The sequence below is a fragment of the Esox lucius genome, chromosome 1, assembly GCF_011004845.1.
Source record: "Esox lucius isolate fEsoLuc1 chromosome 1, fEsoLuc1.pri, whole genome shotgun sequence".
Classification (NCBI taxonomy): domain Eukaryota; kingdom Metazoa; phylum Chordata; class Actinopteri; order Esociformes; family Esocidae; genus Esox; species Esox lucius.
The window spans coordinates 13,740,049-13,753,415 of NC_047569.1; positions in this window are offsets into that span (position 1 = coordinate 13,740,049).

Consider the following 13,367-nt stretch of genomic DNA (forward strand, 5'->3'; position numbering starts at 1 on the left):
TTTACAAAGAATGGCGTGAAAAGGGTAAAACATCCAGTATGCGGCAGTCCTGTGGGCGAAAATGCCTTGTTGATGCTACAGGTCAGAGGAGAATGGGCCAAATGATTCAAGCTGATAGAAGAGCAACTTTGACTGAAATAACCACTCGTTACAACCGAGGTATGCAGCAAAGCATTTGTGAAGCCACAACATGCACAACCTTGAGGCGGATGGGCTACAACAGCAGAAGACCCCACCGGGTACCACTCATCCCCACTACAAATAGGAAAAAGAGGCTACAATTTGCACAAGCTCACCAAAATTGGACAGTTGAAGACTGGAAGAATGTTGCCTGGTCTGATGAGTCTCGATTTCTGTTGAGACATTCAGATGGTAGAGTCAGAATTTGGCGTAAACAGAATGAGAACATGGATCCATCATGCCTTGTTACCACTGTGCAGGCTGGTGGTGGTGGTGTAATGGTGTGGGGGATGTTTTCTTGGCACACTTTAGGCCCCTTAGTGCCAATTGGGCATTGTTTAAATGCCACGGCCTACCTGAGCATTGTTTCTGACCATGTCCATCCCTTTATGACCCATCCTCTGATGGCTACTTCCAGCAGGATAATGCACCATGTCACAAAGCTCGAATCATTTCAAATTGGTTTCTTGAACATGACAATGAGTTCACTGTACTGAAATGGCCCCCACAGTCACCAGATCTCAACCCAATAGAGCATCTTTGGGATGTGGTGGAACGGGAGCTTTGTGCCCTGGATGTGCATCCCACAAATCTCCATCAACTGCAAGATGCTATCCTATCAATATGGGCCAACATTTCTAAAGAATGCTTTCAGCACCTTGTTGAATCAATGCCACGTAGAATTAAGGCAGTTCTGAAGGCGAAAGGGGGTCAAACACAGTATTAGTATGGTGTTCCTAATAATCCTTTAGGTGAGTGTATATTCAAATCAAAAACACATCTTCTGTAAACTATGATTCACCAAATGTGCTAGCTGGGTTGTGTGGAGAACATGGTTGTTTGCACAGAAAAACAGTGAGCTGAAGTGGGTAGACATGGGGGTGTATATGATGGAGTGTGGTAGAAATGCCCAAGCATGGAGCAGAAAATTACCCCAGAACATTTACGTCCCAGCCAGAGGCAGAGCTTTAATGGGTGTGATGGGTGTGCGGCACCCATGGCAGCCAGTCACAGGGGCCCTGTTGTGATTGAAAAAATTATAGCAAGCAGAATTAAATAATATTATGATTAAATTGCTACATACTGTTTAGTTGACATTGAAGTGATAAACATGTAAAATTTTTATGATTCCATAATGCATTGTACGATCGACCAATCTGTGACAGTGGAAAGGTAGCCAGCGTTGCCAGATGGGCCAGTTTCCTGAACAATTGGTCAATTTTTAATGACAGTGTGCGGTTTATATGTGGAGTCCGCGGGTGACTGTGCCTATATTGTCAGTGAATCTGGCAACCCTGGGTATAACGTCGGATTTTGTCGGCTTGTTTGCTAATAATCTGAACTGTAGAAAATTAAGTAAAAAACATAAAAATGGAAGGTAGATTATGTCACTCAGAGAAAAGGAATACATTATAAAAATGTAATATAATGATATATGGCCCTGAGAAACGTCTTTAGGAAAGTTGTTGAGCAACAGAACCATGAGAAAATTGATAGATCTGACATTACAATAACAGGAGCCATGAACAGCATCGTGGCTTACAGCGAAAAGCGATGACAGTTATTATCCCGGTCCAAAAGCAGCTAGCAGTGAAGTTTTGTAACTGCAGGTACGTTTTATTGTGGCCTAATAACAAGTTTCTGTTCATCATGGTACGTGAAACTAAAGTACATTTTTGGGAGTAGTATTATATTTTTATACTATCTGCCTACTATCTGCCTATATTTTAGAAATCAGGTAGCAAGACTTTTGCGATGGGGTGGGGGGCCCTCCACGGCTAAGGTTCGCACACCCATGGGAGAGAACTCTAAGCTCCGCCACTGGTCCCAGCAGCCCTTCATATTGCTGGGAAAGTTGAAACATATAAGTTTCCAAACAGTTCAGTAGAACAATTGTTGTGTTGTTTGTACAACCTGTTCACTACAGATAGTTAGGGCTCCAGACAAACAATTTGAACTGGTTGCACCAGTTTTCAGTTGTCGGCACCAGCACATGATGTAGTTGTACTCCACAAAACCTTTTTGTAAATAATAATATTTGGCATATTAGTTTATTTCTACATAAACATAATTCAGTCATTTAGTTAGATTTTCTATTTAGACTGCTGTCCCTTATCTATGGTTTCACTTCTGGCATTGCAACCTGGTCTTACGTAGACTATTTTATATAAATCTTAGACAGCTGAATTCGTAAGATTTATTACATTAGGTGAAGTAACGAGTAATAATCGTGAAAAAAATTACAATTGGCTGGCTTTGTTTCTAAACTTACTGCAAACCTTATCCCTAACTTTAATGCCAGTGCTGTGATACCTAACCTTAACCCAAACCATAACCCCAGTGCTATGATACCTAACGTTAACTGTAACGTTAAAATGCATTTATTAAATATTGTAGCGACCTTGGTAAGGCCATTACCCGTCCCTCAATATCCATTATCCTGTTATGGGTAGGATGCCTGTCTGCCGAGCTGAACGTTGCCTGTTTGAAGCAGGGCTAGGATGCTTTGTACAAATTTGTAATGAATGATATGTTTTTGTACCATTCATAACTTATGATATGCTTGTCTAGTGTTTGTGACATTTGATATGTTATAATAGTGGTCAAAACATATGTTGCATTTTTGCCAATTCGTAATATATAGTTCTGGAAAACATTGAGAGACCTCTGCAAAATTATCAGTTTCACTGCTTTTACTATTCATAGGTATGTGTTTGGGTAAAATTAATTTTTTGTTTTATTCCATAAACTGCTGACAACATTACTCCCTAATTCCAAATAGAAATATTGTCATTTAGAGTATTTATTTGTAGAAAACTAACCAAAAAACTGCATTGTATTCATATTCATTTTTCAACAACAAAATACTAATGTTTAAATTAAGGAAGAGTTCAGAAATCAATATTTGGTAGAATAACCCAGATTTTTTATCACAGCTTTCATGTGTCTTGGCATGCTCTCCACCAGTCTGTCACATAGCTGTTGGGTGACTTCATGCCACTCCTGGCACAACAATTCAAGTTCCTCAGCTTTTTTTATGGCTTGTGACCATACATCTTCCTCTTGATCAAATTCCAGAGGTTTTCAATGAGGTTCAGGTCTGGAGATTGGGCTTGCCATGACAGGGTCTTGATCTGGTGGTCCTCCAACCACACCTTGATTGACCCGGCTGTGTGGCATGGATCATTGTCCTGCTGGAAAGACCAATTCCAATCCTTATGGTCTTTTGCAAACTTCAGCCTAGCTCTTCTTTGCTTCTCATTGATGAAGGCCTTTTTTCTGGCTTTGCATGACTTCATCCATGCCCCTAGGAGCCTGTTTCGAACTGTCCTCACTGTGCACTTCACCCCAGCTGCTGTTTGCCATTCTTTTTGAAGGTGACTTGATGTCATCCTACAGTTGTTGAGTAACATTCAAATTAGTTGACGGTCATCTCGGTCAGTGGACAGTCGTTTTCGCCCTCTGCCAGTCTGTAGCTTTGTTGTCCCCAATGTCTGTTGCTTGACCTTGTTCTTATGAACTGCTGTCTTTGAAATCTTCAGGATGGAATCAATCCTATTTATTTATAAAGCCCTTTTTTACCTGACTCTCATTGTATCCCTCTGCCAGTAAAGCCAGAATTGAACCCTTCTTTTCCTCACTCAAAGCTTTTCTTTTCAACTCTTTTGTCACGCTGAATAGTAATTTTTTAATTCAAATTACCTTTGAAGTAATACTTGCACTGTTTTTGCCAGCCAGCTGGTGTGACGTCCTCCGCCGGCACGGACCCGCCTCCGAGCTCCACCGCTCCTGAACGCACTCCTCGCTCCACGGCTCATGAATGCACCCCAGTCATCAGATCCCAATCACCCTCATTCTGAGCACCTGTGTCCCCACCTGTGTCTGGTTTATGCCCCTATTTAGTTTGGTTCAGTTCTCCCTAACCTTTGTGAGGTTTTGTTTGTCACTCCGCCATTCATTACTGAGCCTTCTATTTTCGCTATCACCTAGTGCTGCGTTTGTATCGATTTCCCGTGTTTTGACCATTGCCTGCTCTGCTCCTCGACTCTGTCTCTAGCCCTAGGAGTGGTCTATGGGCTGAAATATGTACCACCAGAAACTGAATTTGAATCATTTATATTTGAATTTGAATTGCTAAACTTGAATAATTCCATTGAAAAACTGAATTTGAATCACATAATTTGAAATTGTATTGTTTAATTTGAATAATTGCATTGAAAAACTGAATCTGAATTGTATAATTTGAAATTGAATTTATTCGTTTGGATCCGAAGTCCAATAAAATGTGATCCTCACTGAAAATTAAACTCTCTATATCTTCACATTCACTTCTCACAATTCAGATTCAGTTCTCAAATTAAATTTCAAGTTACTGAGACAGACATCCGGGTAGTTGGAGGATGAAGGAAGAGCAATCGAGCGCAGATCGATAAATAGCGTTCATTGGCGCACAGGACTCCTCTTGGGCCAATCAGCACCTACGTTTTGGAGCATAGTACATGAAACAAGGAAGAAGCTCTTGCCTTGCCAGTGGCCGGCCTTGACCCAGAACGCCCAGTCTGGCGTGACCACCATGGATTCGGCTGGGACAAACACGGTAATTACAATTTCACATATCTACGATCTAACGATCTTTTGTTTAAATGTTGTTAATGATATAGCTGTTTTTATAGAAACAGGGGAAATTAAATCTTTCTCTCGACGTTGCAAACACAGTAGCTATTATCCCACATTTTTATGGTAGCCTACTTAGTAGGCTACCATAAAAGAGCTCTGGTAACATCTTTGCCTGGTCTTTATTATTTCTAAGCGTTTGCCTCTTCCTCCGGTGAAAATGTTGTTGCAAACGTAGCTAGTGCTAGCCGCCGCCAAGTAGACTGGTCATGTCTTCAGCATGATTATTTCCGATAACTACTCCTTGTGATTGTCATTGACACCGTCAGGGTACTGCTTACTGAGAGGGAGGGAGAGTAGTAAGCGTGTCTGTGTCGCTGTGTTTGGCAGGTGCTAGCATAACGTAAGGCCATAAACTTCCGGGCAATTACACCATAGCACTAGCCCTACTCATTTGAATTGAATGCATAGCTAATTCCGGTTGACTTGAACACAAAAATAGCACATTTACTCTTCGAAAGAAAGCTGGCTGTTCTCCGTATTTGCAGGGAAAATAAAAAGGGATGGTTTTTAAAACTAGCAATCCAGTAGTGCTTTCATTATTTTGTTGAGAGCATTATCTAGCTAGCGCTACAGTAAATATGGGCTAGTAGCTATAAAACCGTGCTTGCATATATATATATATATAACATCATACTTGGTCAACTTAGTGTAAAAACAGTCATGTTTACATTAAATGTAATAGTGCATATGGTATTGTGGTCTATAAATATAGTGCCTGTTGTATTAATGTTGTTTTATATTGATATAGCTAGCCATTTACTTGAATAACGTTTTGCAATACATTTTCTTTGGAATATGGAAAACATCCCACTTTGTATTTTTTTATTTGGTAATTAAGTTTCCATGTAGATTTCATTATCATTGTAAGTACTTATGTACCTCTGTGCTGGTACAGGTAAACCAAATATTTAACATGATTGTTTGCTTTCTGTCTCTGAAAAGGTGAACATCCAGAGGCGGGTGACACAGTAGACTATCCAGGTCACCTGTCCCCCAGCACGTTTCTCCAGTGGCTCACAGGACAGGGCCACATTCCTGTCTTACCAGAAGAAAACTTCAGTCTTTGTGCAGTTCAATCACACCTGTGACATCCTGTATGGTTCACATACAGTTTGCCACCCAACAGTCGCTGCATGTAGTAATACAATCCTCCTGCCTGTTAAGCATATGCAAACTTCTGAGTTCAAACAAGTGATGACAGAGGACAGGCATTTCATCAGGTTTAAGTGAAATGTTGCAGTTTCAAATATGCATATACAGGTGCTGGTCATAAAATTAGATTATCATCAAAAAGTTTATTTCAGTAATTCCATTCAAAAAGTGAAACTTGCATAATGTATGCATTCATTCCACACAGACTATATTTCAAGTGTTTATTTCTTTTAATTTTGATTATAACCGACAACTAATGAAAATCCCAAATTCAGTATCTCTGAAAATTAGAATATTACTTAAGACCAATACAAAAAAGGATTTTTAGAAATGTTGCCCAACTGAAAAGTATGAACATGAAAAGTATGAGCATGTACAGCACTCAATACTTAGTTGGGGATCCTTTTGCCTGAATTACTGCAGCAATGCGGCATGGCGTCGATCAGTCTGTGGCACTGCTCAGGTGTTATGAGAGCCCAGGTTGCTCTGATAGTGGCCTTCAGCTCTTCTGTATTGTTGGGTCTGGCGTATCGGATCTTTCTCTTCACAATACCCCATAGATTTTCTATAGGGTTAAGGTCAGGCGAGTTTGCTGGCCAATTAAGAACAGGGATACCATGGTCCTTAAACCAGGTACTGGTAGCTTTGGCACTGTGTGCAGGTGCCAAGTCTTGTTGGAAAATGAAATTTGCATCTCCATAAAGTTGGTCAGCAGCAGGAAGCATGAGGTGCTCTAAAACTTCCTGGTAGATGGCTGCGTTGACCTTGAACCTCAGAAAACACAGTGGACCAACACCAGCAGATGACATGGCACCGCAAACCATCACGGACTGTGGAAACTTTACACTGGACTTCAAGCAACGTGGATTCTGTGCCTTTCCTCTCTTCCTCCAGACTCTGGGACCTTGATTTCCAAAAGAAATGCAACATTTTCTTTAATCAGAGAACATAACTTTGGACCACTCCGCAGCAGTCCAGTCCTTTTTGTCTTTAGCCCAGGCGAGACGCTTCTGACGCTGTCTTGTTAAAGAGTGGCATTACATTTTTGAATGGGTTTTGTTTCACAATCCTCTCCAGGGTGCGGTTATCCCTATTGCTTGTACACTTTTTTTCTACCACATCTTTTCCTTCCCTTCGCCTCTCTATTAATGTGCTTGGACACAGAGCTCTGTGAACAGCCAGCCTCTTTAGCAATGACCTTTTGTGTCTTGCCCTCTTTGTGCAAGGTGTCAATGGTTGTCTTTTGGACAGCTGTCAAGTCAGCAGTCTTCCCCATGATAGTCTAGTTCTGTAGGCTACACAGCGAGACCATCTAAAGGCCTTTGCAGGTATTTTGAGTTAATTAGCTGATTAGTGTGGCACCAGGTGTCTTCGATATTGAACCTTTTCACAATATTAAAATTTTCTGAGATACTGAATTTGGGGTTTTCATAAGTTGTCAGTTATAATCATCAAAATTAAAAGAAATAAACACTTGAAATAGATCAGTCTGTGTGGAATGAATGTAAACATACAAGTTTCACTTTTGGAATGGAATTACTGAAATAAATCAACTTTTTGATTATATTCTAATTTTATGACCAGCACCTGTACATTCAGACTCAAATAGTAATAGATAAGATGTTTGTGCAGTCTTATTTCATTTTTTGTCAAATCCAGTTCGTATATGTTAACCCAATTCACTGTTCATGGGTGTGTTAAATGACCCAGTGTGCATGGCTAATTGTTTTGATATTTTAGAAAGTATAAATCATTGTTAGCCATATTGAATGTTACACTTCAAAAAGCATTTCCATCGCACCATTACAATGTTTGTCAGAGAAGATGTCCTTCACTACGTTCTTTCCCGCTTCCCTGTGGTTGTGTCAGCAAGACAGAAGTCCGATTTAAAAAAAATTGCTGTGAATGGAAGGTGGACTATAAGGTGCCTGGATACATGGGGTCCTAGACTGGACTTAAGCAATCATGAATTATTAAAAGCCTTTAGTCCTCTGATTGGCACAGGCATGACTGTCAATGATGGTGAAGTAGGTACAATGCATGTGCAAGTGTGGTCAAATAAATGTATTTTCCAAAACTATTTGAATGAGAAAGGGGATCAATGGCAACGCGTAGAGATTCAATGTCCTCGGTCTTCAATGGACATTCCATTTCTGGCATGGTAACACCTGTGTTGGCAGAGTTATGAAAGAGCCCTGAGCACTCCCAATCAAAATCCTCAATTTGGATTCCCTAAAAACAACAGAAGATAGTATTAATGAATTGTTAACATATATCATCTAGTAATGCAACCCATTTCATCAGCTGGAGCTATTCTTTTTCGGATGTCACTGAGAATCACTGACATACTATGTATTAGATGACATTATTTCATACATTAATAGTAGGGTATTAATATCTATTGTGGAACTAATAATATTCCAAATAGGAGATGTGAGCTACAGAGAGGTAGCTGGTAACATAATCTAGAAGTGGTGAAGGTTGAAAGTAGTAGGTTTTCATTGCCAAGAAATGTAATTGCTTTATCATAAACAGATTCAATCATCACTGATTGCTATGGATTTCATGTCAAGTTCATATCAAATGTGATGGATGAGGAACCACCAAAATTAAGGAATAGTAGCAAACCAATTATATTTGTTATGTGACTACAAGCCAACTAGTTATGAATGTAACAATATTGCCAGATATGTTTCCTATACCATGTTAACAGTAAAAACTAATTTGTAACTGGTTGGATCATGCCCATAATCACTATAACGTTAAGTTTCACCTTGCTAAACATTGTGCAGATCACAGCATAAGTTGGTCAAAAATTAATCTCCAAAAGAACAGCTGGGTTGTTTTAAGTCAAAGGTGGGACAGGCAAGTTAGCTAGCACGATGCCTTCTATTTCTAGATCTTACTAAGTTTACCGGTACTTATCTGAGCTAACGACATGATCACTGTCACTAGTTACAAAGAAATCATTGACTTTCACTCGGTGCTATTCACTGACAGTAAAAAAAAAAAAAGGGGGGGTTGTTATTGTATGCACAGCTGTTTGTAGACGAGCTCCAGCGCTCCTAGCTGCGTTGCTAAAATAATAGCAGAAACAATGCTAACGTGCTAGTCATAAATATAGAACAATAGTGCTAGCTAGTCGTCTAATGTAATTGTAAACATGATTTGTGTATGCTCGCGGACTAAACGAAACGTTTCTACAAAACAGCTATAACATTAACGACAGTTAAACAAAAGATCGTTAGATCGTAGATATGTGAAATTGTAATTACCGTATTTGTCCCAGCCGAATCCATGGTGGTCACGGCAGACTGGGCGTCCTGGGTCAAGGCCGGCCACTGGCAAGGCAAGAGCTTCTTCCTTGTTTCATGTACTATGCTCCAAAACGTAGGTGCTGATTGGCCCAAGAGGAGTCCTGTGCGCCAATGAACGCTATCTATCGATCTGCGCTCAAATGCTCTTCATTCATCCTCCAACTACCCGGATGTCTGTCTCAGTAACTTGAAATTGAATTTGAGAACTGAATCTGAATTTTGAGAAGTGAATGCGAAGATATATAGAGTTTAATTTTCAGTGAGGATCACATTTTATTGTACTTCGGATCCAAACGAATAAATTCAACTTCAAATTATACAATTCAGATTCAGTTTTTCAATGCAATTATTCAAATTAAACAATACAATTTCAAATTATGTGATTCAAATTCAGTTTTTCAATGCAATTATTCAAATTTAGCAATTCAAATTCAAATATAAATGATTCAAATTCAGTTTCTGGTGGCACATATTTCAGCCCATAGTGGTCCCTTAATTTTTTCCAGAACTGTATTTTACATTTTGGTAACACATTGTAATGCAGAGATGGGGACAAGTCACACATGGTCAAGTCCAAGCAAGTCTCAAGTCTTAACCATCAAGTCTCGAGTCAAGTCTCAAGTCACAGTTCAGATAAATCAAGCAAGTCAAGTCAAGTCAAGGGTTCACCCTAAGCAAGTCAAGTCGAGTCCTTATAAGTTTCAAGTCAAGTCAAGTCACAGTACTAAAGAGATGAACACACACATATACTGTCCTCTGTTTCTGACATGCGCTTGGTGCGAAGCTCGATTTCAAAATCAAATATTTTTCTCCTCCGCGGTACAATTTTTTGGGGGGACAAAGCGGCAAAAGATTGATTTCAAAAGGAATTTATTGATTTAAAAACGATTTTTTTGCTTCCTCTAAAGAAAATAGTCCGTTCCTTCTTTGGTTAGAATCCTGCTGCGTCCATAGTAACGCGTTGTTTTTCATGGCAACGGTCTGTTATCAAGAAATAACACGCATTCTGCACTGGAATTCAGCCAATCCATGTAATAAGGGCTAATAATAACAACCGTATAAACTAATTATTGTGACTGAAAAACTGCCTAATATGTAATTACGCTGTATGAGTAAAAAAAAAAAAAACCTCTTCGAAATGTTTAGGTGCTAGTAATCACATCGGCGCCTCCATGTTAGCCTTTCATGCAGTAAAGTTAACTGTTATGGTGTAAGCACAATGCTTTTTAGTTTCCACACGCAGTCCACAAACACTCTAAAATGCCCACATTTAATACAGACATTATAGCCTACGTGTAATAATATACATGCCCGCTCATATTCAACTGAATATAAAGAGATTACTTTCTTACCTTTCCTTGTGGTTCTTAAAATAACGAATGAAATTTGACGTTGTTGCATATTTTGCATCTGGCAAATCTTTTTTATTCACACGGTCCAGTTCAAAGTCCTTGTATCCAAACGATACTATTTATGGAGCTCGACTAACGTTACTGTCTGCCATGTTTGGCGCGGTTTGAATTGTGCAGCGTTAAAGGCACATACGCTGATTAGTGGTGCTGATGTCACAACATATAAAATAATTTTATTGCTGTTTGTTTATTATATGTTCAAGTCATTGTCGAGTCTTCCACTTCAAGTCAAGTCTCAAGTAACTTGTTCTCAAGTCAAAGTCAAGTCAAGTCATTTTCATACTTTAATCAAGCAAGTCACAAGTCCTTAAAACTGTGACTCGAGTCCCCCACCTCTGTTGTAATGTAACCTAATGTAACATATCATACAAAATCGGGTGCCATAGATTTATGTGAAATAGTCTACGTATTCCAATGAGACCAATTATTCCTACATATAATAAAGCACTTTTTACCATTATTTTACCTGGTTAGTATGCCAATACACATTCTTATTTACTGCAAAGACCTGCTGGATTTTTTTACAATGGATTTTTCTTGGGTTGATTTAGCTATTATAGTCTTACATTGAAGTTAATACCTTGTGCTTTGGGATGCTAGATTTCAAAGTTCAATTCCTTTTACTGAATCAATTGTTTGAGTCGATCAGAGTAAAGCACATACCTTTCGACTGAGTCAGTAACGTCCAGAGACCCCATGACTTACTGCCGGTAAATAACTGACTGAGTATTCAGTCAATTAATCAAAAGTCATGAGTCGCCCTGAGGACGGGTGAGTGAAAGGGTGAGAATAGCTTAAAAAACAAAACCACACACACAATTGGAAAAACAGTCAAAGATAGATATTTATGTCAGGAGTCAAGAATGATTCAAATTACCGTTTCATCAAATCATGAAACTTGAAATAAATACAATAAAAATGTTGAATCCAATTTAAAATGTGACTCATGAAGCCATAGATAAAGGTTGCAAAATGCCATCACTTGGTCACTGTCTGGGGCCGTGGGTAGGGTTCTATGGTTTGTCCAACCAATTCATTACATACAGGGTTGTGTTTTTAAATACCTGCTATATTATATAGCAAGCAGGTCGAATTGTGGCATTTCATAATTAGCCAGTCACTAGCCAAGTCCCATTGTTTGTTCTATAGTGCAGTCCTCATTCCGTCAATTCATAGCAAGGGAATAAGTGTTGCAACCCTTGTTACATTAGCTACCTGCCCATGATTCACACTTAGGTGGAGGTGTGCCTTTTAAATGCTGTCATTAATTCAATATTCTAACACTGCCCATCAGACAAATATGAGTGAACTCATCAATGGGTGGGTGGATTTTAGACTAGACATTGCTCTAGAGGACAGAATCAAACCAAGTTGTGTTAAGGATAACAGAAAATATTTATTTATTTTTTCTTCATCATTCGCTTTTCCATGCCTTAATTTTTTATCATAATGAAAGCATTGATGCAATTCCATGGGGCTTATAAAAATTAATGAGGACATTACAATTTGAGATACTTTGATTACTTTCAAAACAGCAGGAGGCAGATTTCACACCAAGTTGCCTACATCAGAACTAGACAAACTATTCCATTTGAAAAGGATTTTGCACATGAATAAGAGCATGGAATTCTTATTTGAAAAGACAAGAGAAAGGAAAGATTAATGACTGAGCTATTTTCTAACAGGTCAACAGGAAATGAAGCTTGCTGCACTGAACTGATTCCTCATTGCACCTTGACATGTGTAGAGGAGCTGGTAACATCCATAACACATAAAAAATTAGAATATGATTTACAGTCCCACAAAATATATCGATGTCCAAGACCTCCGAAAAACACAAGAGAACTCAAAATAATCAATGTACAATCTAAACCCTGATTAAAGAGAAAACGTTATTTACAGAGTTCCAGACTATGATTGAGCCTACCCCTGAACTAAAATATTTAACCTGGTTCCTACTCTTGATCACGTTAATGGGTAAAAAATGTTTCCTTCCATCAAGGTTTAATTTTATTTTAAAGATGCAGTCTAGGATGTTTGGCCATTGGTTTTAAAAGTGATGTTGTTGGGCCAAAATGGGTCCTCCAAAAAACATATTAAATCAACATCAAGGATTGTCACGAACAAGCTAGTTAGTCAAAAACACCAGTTGACAATGGGTAAAAAAGTATGTAAGTGATCTTTTTTATTGGTCATATTCTACTACTTATTTGTCTGGACCTTATGTACCATTGATTCCTAATTAAATAATCTAATATGTAAATGTAGTACTAAATTCTGTTTATCCCCATACATCTGGATTAAGCCAATTAGTAGTGTACTGTATGATGTCTGTGTGGCTAAGTTCAACTGTCATCTAACTGTTATGCATTGTTTCATTACCTACAACGTAAGACAATTCCTTCAAATGGCTGAGGAAGTTTCTACAATCTGAAAATAATGTCAGCATCTAAGCAGTGCAGTGATGAATGGAAAGGCCATTTGACCCATATAATCAGGAACACTACTAGTTCATCTGCATCTGGATATCTTGAAGATCAGTTTCACCCTTTTGTCACTGTGTGCAGTTTGAAGACTGTTGTAGCATGGTGTAGCATTTGTTTAACTTAACTACTGAAAGTCTTTATTC